This window comes from Sinocyclocheilus anshuiensis, unplaced genomic scaffold (assembly GCF_001515605.1).
Source record: "Sinocyclocheilus anshuiensis isolate Anshui unplaced genomic scaffold, SAMN03320099.WGS_v1.1 scaffold985, whole genome shotgun sequence".
Lineage (NCBI taxonomy): Eukaryota > Metazoa > Chordata > Actinopteri > Cypriniformes > Cyprinidae > Sinocyclocheilus > Sinocyclocheilus anshuiensis.
In genome coordinates this window covers 212,791-224,254 of record NW_015557117.1, presented here as the reverse complement: position 1 = coordinate 224,254, position 11,464 = coordinate 212,791, and the positions used below count along the sequence as shown (strand labels likewise).

Genomic DNA, 11,464 nt, shown 5'->3' with positions numbered 1-11,464 from the left:
CCACCCCCAAAGTGCAGGAATACACTTTGGAGACAACAGGCCCTTTAATTTGTGAGCAGTGCATGCATGATGGCACCCCCAAGACAGGCATTGACAAATCAAGTAGCTTTTAATTTCTTCCTTTTTAGATTTCAAAGCAGTAAACATGACTGGTAAATCATGTTTTGTTTCTATCAAGTGCACTTAAGCAAGTAGGTTGCTAATTTAGTGGTTAAATTGGTCTAGAAAAACAGGCATTACATGTTTTTTTTTTTAAACTCCATGTCCCTTAATTAAAATCAATTAGCCTAATCAAAACATAAGAAGGCATAATTAAATGTTTTAATTTTGTTCCTTTTGAAATGGTGCAGTGTTTCAATTCAGACCCGTTCTCAACTTCAGTGTCTCTATATTTCCAGTATTAGTTCCTGCTGTCCGAAGCATTTGCCTTGTTTGATCTAGCATTAGCACATCTGATTTACATGAATCCTATCTGTTAGCGGTGAGCCTAAGAGAAAACGGTCTTCTTTATGACGTCTTGGTATGCACAGCACACACCAGATGACATCTCTGCTCAGGTGAGATAAAGCTTTCTCTTTTAAGTTGAGCAGATATGGGCATTGACTTTCATAGAGAAAATAGAACTGTTACTGACGACTCTCATAAGCATTTCTATTCATGAGTGTTATGACTATGGCAACGTGACCTTGGCGTGCAGAGTGCACTTAAAACGTGCTCTAAATGACTCCTGTCTGCCACTGAAAATACCTCACTAAATGTCCTAAAAATGGCTGTCCGTGGGGCAATTAAATTGGCCATTCATTTTGGCAGTGCTGTCAGACGTCTCATTTTAATATCCTGCTTTTCCGAGAGCGCTAAACGTGTGCCTTTGTGTGTGCTCACGGATTCATTAAAAAATCCTCCGGGATGGCCATCAGTGTTCGTTAAAAACCAGATTAATGGTGCCGTTTACACAAAGGGCTACGGCTTTTTATGGAAGGCCCCGAACCCCAACAATGACCACTTCCTGATAGCAAGTCAAGTACCGTGATAGAAAATTGTCGACTTGAAAGACAAAATTGCAATATGAACGTTATGAAAGCCCCATTAGCGGACAGACATCCATGTCATGGACGTCAAAGTCAGATGATGTACCTGCTGGAGCTTTTATCCGCGCCATAAAAAAAGAAGACCTTTTCGAGTTCAGGAGGAATTTTGGGAATATTTCCAGTAATCCAGTAATGGTCCGCGATTACATTTGGTGCTTACCAAGACATTGGCCTCATGATATATGCTACTGATGTAAGTACTTATATAAATGGTTACATAGTACACATGTAGTGTGATTGCACAAGGTAGATACACCACTCTCTGTCAGTGAGCAAAAGTGTATTCTTGTTTAAAATGTATTAGTTAGGAAGGAGGAGCTTTTTTCTTTTTGAACAACTGCATTTAGTGTGTATACTAAGGCTGATAAGTATACACATATCAAATACTTGAGTAAGATCCAGATCTGAAGATACCAGAATCTAGTAAAACAAAACAATTGTTCATCATTTTATGATGTAAATTAAATAAGATATATGTTCAGATTAGAATGATCTCTAAAGGATCATGTGACACTGGAGTAATGACTGCTCAAAATTAATTTGCCATCAAAGCAATAAATTAGATTTTAAAATATATTAAAATGGAAAATGTGAAATTTGAAATTGAAAGTTTTCACTATGTTAAATTTTTTTTTTACTGTATTTTGGGTCAAATAAATAATGTCTTGGTGAGCATAAGAGAATTCTTTCAAAAACAAAAACATTAAATATTGTAAATATTCCAAACTTTTCACTAATATACATAGATATATAGATATTCTATATTCAGATTTGATCTGGAAAGTGGCAATATCATAATATGAAATATATGAGTGTGTACCATGTACAGTTTCAAAGAATTATGTGAATACTGGTCTGAGGACTGTACATTTAAATGGCTTGATTATTATGATTTTTGATTAATTATATGATAATTGATTATAGATGATTATTCATTAAATTAATATTTCCCATAAAATGAACAATTAAGATTAAATAATAATATCAAATTTATTTGAATGAATGAAATTAGTACTATTGATAGATAGATAGATAGATAGATGATAGATAGATAGCGAAAATCTTGCAGAATCTCTCTCTCTCTCCCTCCCTCTCTCTCTTTTTTACATTTTTTTTTTTTAGATCTAGAGATACCAGAATTCAACAATACAAAACTAATCATTCAAAATTGCACCTTTAAAAATTTCTGTTGTGTAACAAAATGTGTTTGAATGGACATTGATGAGTCAGCAACCCTTCAGCTTGGGTTATCATACTGTCATCCACTCAACCAGTTCATGACCCTAAGTCAATGATTATCCCAGGCACAAGTGAGGGGTATTAAGAAATCTGTTCACAAACACCCTGTTCAGACATGGCGTGACAGGCCTCTCTTCTGGAGCACAGGATTTTGAACTTGGTCCATCCTGTTACCCTTTCCTTAGTTTGAAATAATAAACATTAATACATACATTTTCATAGCCTGGTACTAGTTTTTGAGGAAGTGCTGAATGTAGTACAGAATACAGTGTTTAGTTGCTGAAACACATCCAACATGTTGTGTCTTCAGAACTAAGTCTGACCAACTAGGACTTAGCCAGTGCTTTTTATACTTTCTTGCACTTACAATTGGATCGAGTGATTTAAGACCTTAAAGGGACAATTTGCCCAAAAATGTACTCACCATAATGTTGTTCCAAACCCGTATGACTTTCTTTTTAATTTGTTTAATGTTTGTGGAACATTAAAGAAGATATTTTGAGAAATGTTTCGTTATTTTTTTGCCCATACAATAGTCAATTGGGGTCTAGTGTTGTCTTGGACCCCACTGACTTTCATTGTATGGACACAATCAAAATCTTCAGTATAGCTTTAATGAACCTTTTCAGGAATGTTTAATGCCTTTTTACATAAGATAATGTGAAGAATTTGTGATTTGTGAATCAGCTCCATTTTACTCATTGCATCTCTGAAACCTGAAGAGAAGCTTCAGGAGACCTTTAGCTGAGCAAGAGGATGTTGATGCCAAATTATCTGTATTGCTCTCTATAATTATGTTACAGGACTAAATTATATTCTGGGCTTGTGCTGAACATTGCTGGGCTGCTGGAGCGTTGTGGCTTTATTTCAGCTATGGAGGATCAATTCCTGTATTGATTTGAGGCAAAAAGACTAGGCAAGAATCTCTGTAGATTGTGTTTAACTATTCCGCCTTAGGGAGGGAGGGGGCTTTGTTATGAAAGATGAAGTGTGCTTTGAAAAAGGGTCAAGTTGCCTACATTGAGATCATTGCATAAATGCTTTTAGTTATGAATTTGCCCTTTTTCTGCACCTGGATGATGTTTCATTACTATTAATTATAGCAGAGAACACACCTGAACTCATTTAGACAGAGACAAAATCTTGCTTTTAGTGTGGACTCTATGTTCTGGGTTGGTGCTGTCTTTTATAAATTACCCATTTAAAAGTTCACATTGAATCTCACATCGGGGTTCAAAATCTAATTTAAAACTTTACTTGAGCCTAAGGTTTTAGGACTTTGAAAAAAAAGTAAAACAAACCGTTATTATTAAATAAATAAGATATTTGAAGAATTCTACTTGTGTTGGCCAAGTTACTCTGAAAATGTAATCAAATTACTGATTACTGATTACTCCTTTTAAAAGTAATCACATTGCTGTTCTGATTACTTTATTTCAAAAGTAAGTAGTAATTAGTTACATTATTACTAGTTACGTTACTTTTTTCTCCATTAAATTTATGAAATCCCAGCATACACGCTCCCGATAAATATTTGTTATTAAAGCATCAACATTCACAGAACACTGTTCTTTTAACTAAAGCAAGCGGCTGCTGCGTGCATGGTTTGGCATGGCAGAATGCCAGCAAAGAGCTCTGCATTTATAATCTCTAAAAGACATCTCAGTTCATCGCAATCTCACAAATCTCTGTTATAACACAATAAATATATGCATAATAAATCTTTCATAATGTCTACAATTCGTGTGTTATAATGAGAGGATTCATGAGCACGCAAGTTTCAGCACTGCATTGCTCAACGCTGCAAACGTGTTATAGCCTAAATAGAACCTCTGCATATGCTTGCACCTGTTAATCGTTTATACTTATATTAGTTCATGTTGCTTTTGTGCAATAGATGAATAACAATTTATTTGTTTTAGATATTTTATGTTTAGATATTTCCATTTTGCGGGAGTCCCGTGAATCATTTTATTCTCCCGCATCCCTCACACCGCACTCTGTTGCATCGGGTCAAATATTCCCTAAATATATTCAGAATCCTTATGACTGACATCAGACAACATCATCTGCTATCATTTCATCATATTCACTGTTCTGGATCGGGAGCAGATTTTGCTTACTTTGGTAGGAAAAAAGCCAGTATTGATTTGTTGTCTCAGTGGATCACTATGACCAGCAGAGAGTGATAAAGCCAGTCTCCAGAGCTCTCCCTGTGGAAATGAAACACAGCACATCATATGCTGCTTAAAATGCCTTCTCTTTCTAGCCAAAGCCTGGCATGCTTTAATGAAATGTATACACTTGCTCTTCAGTGTGCGATTCTGCTTTGATTTCATTCTGATGAGTTCCACAGCTTTTTTTTTTTTCATCTTGATGCTGTGGTATTTTGAGAGGAGAAACCTACCTCACGGAAGAAACTTGAACCTTGCTGACATTTTAAAACAGGTTTTATTTCAAGCGACAAAGCGACATACCCTCTTGTGAACAGTTCTCATCTCATGAAGGCTTACTGTATATATCTAGTAAAAGAATCCCATAATACCTCACCAATTACCTTACGACCTTTAGAAGTGAATACACAAAAAGCCACAACTATGCAGAGTGAACCTCTGTTTGGTCATAAAAATGGGCCCACACTTTCATTTGCATCTTTGTTCCACTAAAAGCCTATTTGACATGAAATAATGCCTTCTCTTTCTAGCCAAAGCCTGGCATGCTTTAATGAAATGTATACACTTGCTCTTCAGTGTGCGATTCTGCTTTGATTTCATTCTGATGAGTTCCACAGCTTTTTTTTTTTTCATCTTGATGCTGTGGTATTTTGAGAGGAGAAACCTACCTCACGGAAGAAACTTGAACCTTGCTGACATTTTAAAACAGGTTTTATTTCAAGCGACAAAGCGACATACCCTCTTGTGAACAGTTCTCATCTCATGAAGGCTTACTGTATATATCTAGTAAAAGAATCCCATAATACCTCACCAATTACCTTACGACCTTTAGAAGTGAATACACAAAAAGCAATAACTATGCAGAGTGAACCTCTGTTTGGTCATAAAAATGGGCCCACACTTTCATTTCCATCTTTGTTCCACTAAAAGCCTATTTGACATGAAATAGACTATGATTTCCATCTAGAGCTTGTTTAACCATCTCAGAGGGACTTTAGAGGAGATATTGATCTCTTCTTATATAGATCTTTTCTTCTTATGGATGTGCTTCCCCTTACACAATATTGATCAAATTTGCAAAGGTGCACAATGTTTTTCATTGTTTACAAGAAACAGCCTTCACTCTAAAATCATTAAGTCACTACTTACAGAGCATGTTTCAGTACTGGCCTTGATCAAGTGTTCTTTTTTATTATTAATGCAAGTTTGTTTTTCCTTTTTGGCTCTGTGTGGACTGTGCGCCACTTTGAGGTTGCCGTCCATAGATTTCCAAATCTGTTCATCTGTGACTGGTCAAACATGGCTTAACTCGCCCATTATTACTTCTGCTTCTCAGACTGAGCCTATTATGGCAAATAAACAGTAGCTTGACTGACTCAGTTATCAGCAGTCCAAGCAAGGGAACAATACTGTGCAAACCTAATGTTTTTGTCATTTCTGTGAGAGATGAAATGAATGATAACAAAGAAGATTTCCTTTAAACAACACTATTTAGGACTGTAAGTTCCATGTAGTTTAAGCTGTGCTAAAATAGCCAAACTAAATGCTATGGGCTATATGTCGAATGGAACTTTTATGCTTTTCTTTTGAAAGTGAAACTTTATTTAAAGTTAAAGCTCTCATTTAATTGTCAAATATTCCCTAAATATTTGCCGTCATGCAAATAAACAACAAAAAACGCAGTCTGGTAAAATTGAAACACTGCTTTCATGACTCTGCAGCTCTGATGTTGAATAGTATGCACAAAATCACTTTCTCTTGATTCATTCAAATGCAACTGGATATCTTTTTTTAGTCATTGATTTTATTGAAAATGTCCTCCGAGGACTTCAGAATTAATATTACTGTAATATTGTTACAGTGTTTGTTTTGTTTGGCGTCAGGGTGAAAAAGTTCTCTTGTAGTTTTTTTGCGAATTTGCCATGTTCAACAGAAAGCTGCTTGGTCCCTGTCTCATCTAGGTGTAACACCTTTTATATGTCTGCAAAAATGTAATAAAAGAATCATGGGAATAGAAAGCTGCTTGGTTTAAAAATGACTTCTGTGTGAGCTTTAAATCGCTGCATTATTGACAATAGACTTTGGACTTTTTTGCGTTTATCACCATCTGGTAAATTTACAAAAGTCAGCTTGTCAGTATTTCATGTCCATATTTAGCCATGTAATAAGCAGTGATTTTAGCCAATCATCATCCAGCATTGGCATCCTGTTGCAGGTTTTTTTTTTTTTTTATATAATGGCCGACTGACTGATTTGTTGCTGCAGTTGTTACTCTTTATGAAACAATTATGGTAAGAATTCTTTAATGAGCGATCAGTGCTGTCACTTTTGAGTACTTGCGTGCATTCGCTCATCCATAGAATAAAATTATAATAAAAGTTAAAAATATTTAAAAGTTTCATATAAGACCTACCTTTCCAGCTCAGTTCTCTATACCCCCAACAAAACTAAGAATGATTTACACATGCTACATATTAATAGTGTTATCAATAATTTATCCCTCCATGCTTCTACGAGTAAATGGAAAGGACTGTTTCCTCCGTCTCACTATATTTGTTGTCAAACATGTTTCTTCTGAAAGTTTTGTAGCATAAAATGGCAAAACACAACACTGAAATTTGTTTAGGAAACAGTGCATGACTGATTGTAAACCATATTCATTGGACAAATATTCACACAGATAATGCACAAGAGTCACCACAGCATTCAAATGTCAGGAATTTCTGTCAATGTCCTTTTTTTTGGGTGAAGGTTTTTCTGACACCTGGCTTATGGGCTAGAATGCCAAAGTGGCTTATTTCAATTTGCTCCTAGCCTCCTGTTCTGGCCTTTGTCAGATAGTATTTCAGCACAGTGAAATGACTGTGGACATGGTTTTTTCATTACACTACGAAGAGCATGAAATTGGTATTAGTGTGATGGTAATGGTTGCTTCTCCCTCACTTGTTCTCTTCTCCCTCAGTAAACTACCTGTTAATTGTGTTTGCCATTAAAAGATCCCACAATGGTGCCTGCCTTCAGCTCCTCGACTGGTGGGGTGATTTGACTGGCAGGCATGAAGGTGCCATACATATTTGAAATGAAGGTTGCTCCTGAATCAAATGATGTTTCCCATCATGGCTCTCATTTCACACTTTACTGTTTCAGTCAGACCCCTCTTTATTGGCCCCACTGCACTGGTGTTCTAATCAGTGTTGTCACAGACAGCTTTTAAGGACCTTGACTTGAGTGTGCTTTGTAGTTCATATCAATGTTTCAAAATGCTTTCATGTTTGTGGACACAAATGCATGATTATCTTTGCTTTTTCTTCATTTTTGCTGTAGAACTACTCATATTATTCAGTGTTGGGTACTTCAGTGTTACTTTTGAATGTAATGTGTTGCAGTATTGAGATATTTGAAAGAAAAAAAAAAGCATAAATAGTGTAATAACTTGATTACTTAAATTTGTAAGGGAATTAATTATTATTAATTCATTCAGGTTTTGATAGGACTCGGATCTGAAAATCCGAAGTTCACCTGATTAAACCGATTTCAAATTTGTTATGTTACACTTTGTGTTGCGGGCCTGAGGTCACTAGTTAATTTACTCATCCTTTTCCTGCTGGATATACTAGTTCTATTCATTGGTGGTCACAAGACATCGGGGTTTCTATATGTTGTGAACTGGCTTTTCAGTCCTGATACAAAGAAAGCTTTGTTGACTCCTGATTGAATTAATTCGAAGCCTCATGATGGTGATTCAGTGGCGTATCAGTGTCCTGTTCATGAAATCCCTACAATAGTTTTATGGAAATAAACACATTAAGTTACTTTTGTATTACTGTCAGTTGACTGAGAGTAGAAAGGCATGTTTGGCTTGCAGGCATTTTATTTTTTATTTCAGAAGTGCTACTTTTGACACGTTTATCACCAAAAATATATGCAATGATATATAGGGAGTACTAGAAAAAAAAACAAAAAAAAACTGTTTTTATGCATAATTCACAAGGTTCAATGTGTAATGTCCCAATACTGTATATATATAATACACAGTATTGGGACATTACACCTTGAACATATATAGCCTAGATATTAAATATAGTTAAATGTTTTTTTTTTTTTCATGGTATGCCCTATATATATAATTCCATGTGTGGCAGTGAAGTGGTCAGGAGTTTGAAAATTACCAATAATACCGGTAAGAGAAATCCTATAGTCGACTACGCCACCCGGAATACACCGGGACATAACAGCCGTAAGCAAAGGGACACAGGTTCGTTGCCAAAGGCAGGGTGAGCAGAAGGATAGACCGATGCAAACAAAAAAAATCACTTTATTAACATACAATTAATAACACATACAACATTTCACAAGGTCTCAATACATCACACGTCTTTACCAGTAACTTACAAAACAAGTACAATACAATAAGATAACAAAATAAAGAGGGAGGTGGCCAGCAAACAGACAGACCCAGATGAATTCCAGACAGAACAAAACAGAGTAGAGCAGAGCAGAGCTGCAGTCAGTTACTTGAGGTTCGTTAGGCTTCAATTAAGATCATTGGAAACCCCTGGACATGCAATCAATCCTGCTGGACATTGAACAAAAGTTAAGCATACAAACTTGTTTAAAAAAAAACTTTAAACTACCCATACCTACCAAGAAAACAGTACAATGTTGCAATACACATGGTCGCTCACCACGCAGGATTACAGCTACTTGCAGGCCCATATCTAAAAACAAACAAGGTAATAAGCCTCTCTATTTAACAGGCAAAAAGGCATTTTTAAAACAGGGACAAACCTGAAAACTGGCCAACAGCCAGCACACGACAGACAGGAGGATAACCCAACTGCTAGCACTCATTCAAAGCACCACGTGTCACAAAGGGGCGGCACCAAGGATGATGCATCCCAAGCAACCAAGCACTTCCCCCTTTTATATGCACAACACAGGCACTAATTGGCTCATGAAACTTACCCAACTGACCAATCATGATAAAGTACAAACACTGATAGGTTCACCTGTTTGGGTAACGCCAGCCAATCATACTGGGTCTATACCTCACTCTGCTACACATGCAATCTATTTGTCAGTACAATATATAAAAAAATGCTACATAATTTAGGGTAACACAGGGTAAGATGCCCCCTGGGGCAAGATAACAATGCCCCGACCTTAATTTTTGGTAACACTTTATTTTGATGGTCCCTTTTGAACATTCTGTTGACAATAAGTAATGTTGCACCTACATGTCTGCTAACTCACATCAGAGTATTAGTAGACTGTTTGCATAATATCGGCTAACTCTTTATTGTCATGGTCTCCCAACAGACATTCTACTGACTCTAAGTAACTTTGCAAGTACATGTCAACTTATTGTAACCCTAACCCTACTAGTCTACTAATACTCTACTAATACACTAATGAGAGTTAGTAGACATGTAGGTGCAACGTTACTTATTGTCAACAGCATGTGTTAAAGGGACCATCAAAATAAAGTGAAACCTAATTTTTTCTTTTGGTCATAGACGGCACAAAATCTCATCTCAAAACTTTTTATGAATGGCTACATTATTTTATTTTTTGTCATTCAATTGTACGTGTGGACATATTCTAACCTTAGCCCTTCCAGTCTACTAATACTCTACTAATACACTAATGAGAGTTAGTAGACATGTAGGTGCAACGTTACTTATTGTCAACAGCATGTGTTAAAGGGACCATCAAAATAAAGTGAAACCTAATTTTTTCTTTTGGTCATAGACGGCACAAAATCTCATCTCAAAACTTTTTATGAATGGCTACATTATTTTATTTTTTGTCATTCAATTTGGAAATCAACATTTGTGAGATTTAAACAGTTTTAAAGTTAAATGATGTAGTTACTTGTAGCATTGTATTATGTTGAATACCATTTTGAGTGTGTGTGTGTCTATTTGTTAATGAGGGATTTGTGGACACATCAGTATTTTTAGATTAGTGCAGTAATGTTCACTGAATAAATTAAATATTAATGGTGATTAAATATATATTAAAGCTGTGTTTTGTTGTTTGATTAACATAAATGACACAGACAGCGATAATTTTGTGTGTATGTGTCCATTCAAGCTCAAGGAGACATGAAAGAGAACGTCACTAGGTTACGTATTTAACGTCTCCATTCCCTCCCTCAGGGAACGAGGGTTACATATGTAACCGAGACGTTCCCTTTCAGTCGACGAACTGGGATCCCTACCAAAGTGCCACGGATACTGCCCCTTCCAGTGTCCGCAGGCCAGGGCTTACCACAAGAAGACCAGCTACTGCTGCTATGGCACTACCCACTCAGTAAGACTGGATAACACTGGCAAAACGTGCCCGTTCCACTTGGAACCGGAACGTTGCGGAAGGCCATCCTTCCCGAAAGAGGTTTCGGAAGCACTTACACATATGAACAACCATCTAGGAGCATATGGAAGATTAGAGGTGATTGTAACCCTCTTGGAAAATAGCAGAAAGTCTGCCGGGGAAACATGGGCTCTGAGGCTATACCGTGGATTTTACACATATGGGATCCACTTAGGTCTCTACATATGGAACCCAGCCCTCTACCGGTTCTCACGGATTCAGTGAGAGAGGGCCTGGCTCCGGACGTTCCGCCATGTCTGGCTGCCGAGGGCATGGAGGTGCTCGACAGGGCCTACAGTACGGACACTCTGGAGCAGTTTTAGCAAGCTGACACTAACCGGGGCCTCTCAGTGCCTCTACCCGTTTGAGGTGAGAACACAGGAGGATACCGGCTCCACACGAAGGCAATAGAATCTAGCGAACGTGTTGGGGGTCGCCCAGCCCACAGCTCTACAAATATCTGGCCACAAGCCAGCGCCCAGGAGGATGCAACACTTCTAGTAGAGTGAGCTCGCAACCTGAACTGGCAGGGCGCACCCTGTGCCTGATAAGCCAGGGTGATGGCATCCACTATGCAGTGGGCCATCC

General features: G+C 37.2%; 1 protein-coding gene across 1 annotated transcript in view; it reads left to right on the top strand.

Annotated features, from left to right (window-relative positions):
- Positions 1 to 11,464, top strand: part of LOC107677757 (dihydropyrimidine dehydrogenase [NADP(+)]) — a 177,070-nt gene that overhangs the window by 983 nt on the left and 164,623 nt on the right. The window lies entirely within an intron of this gene.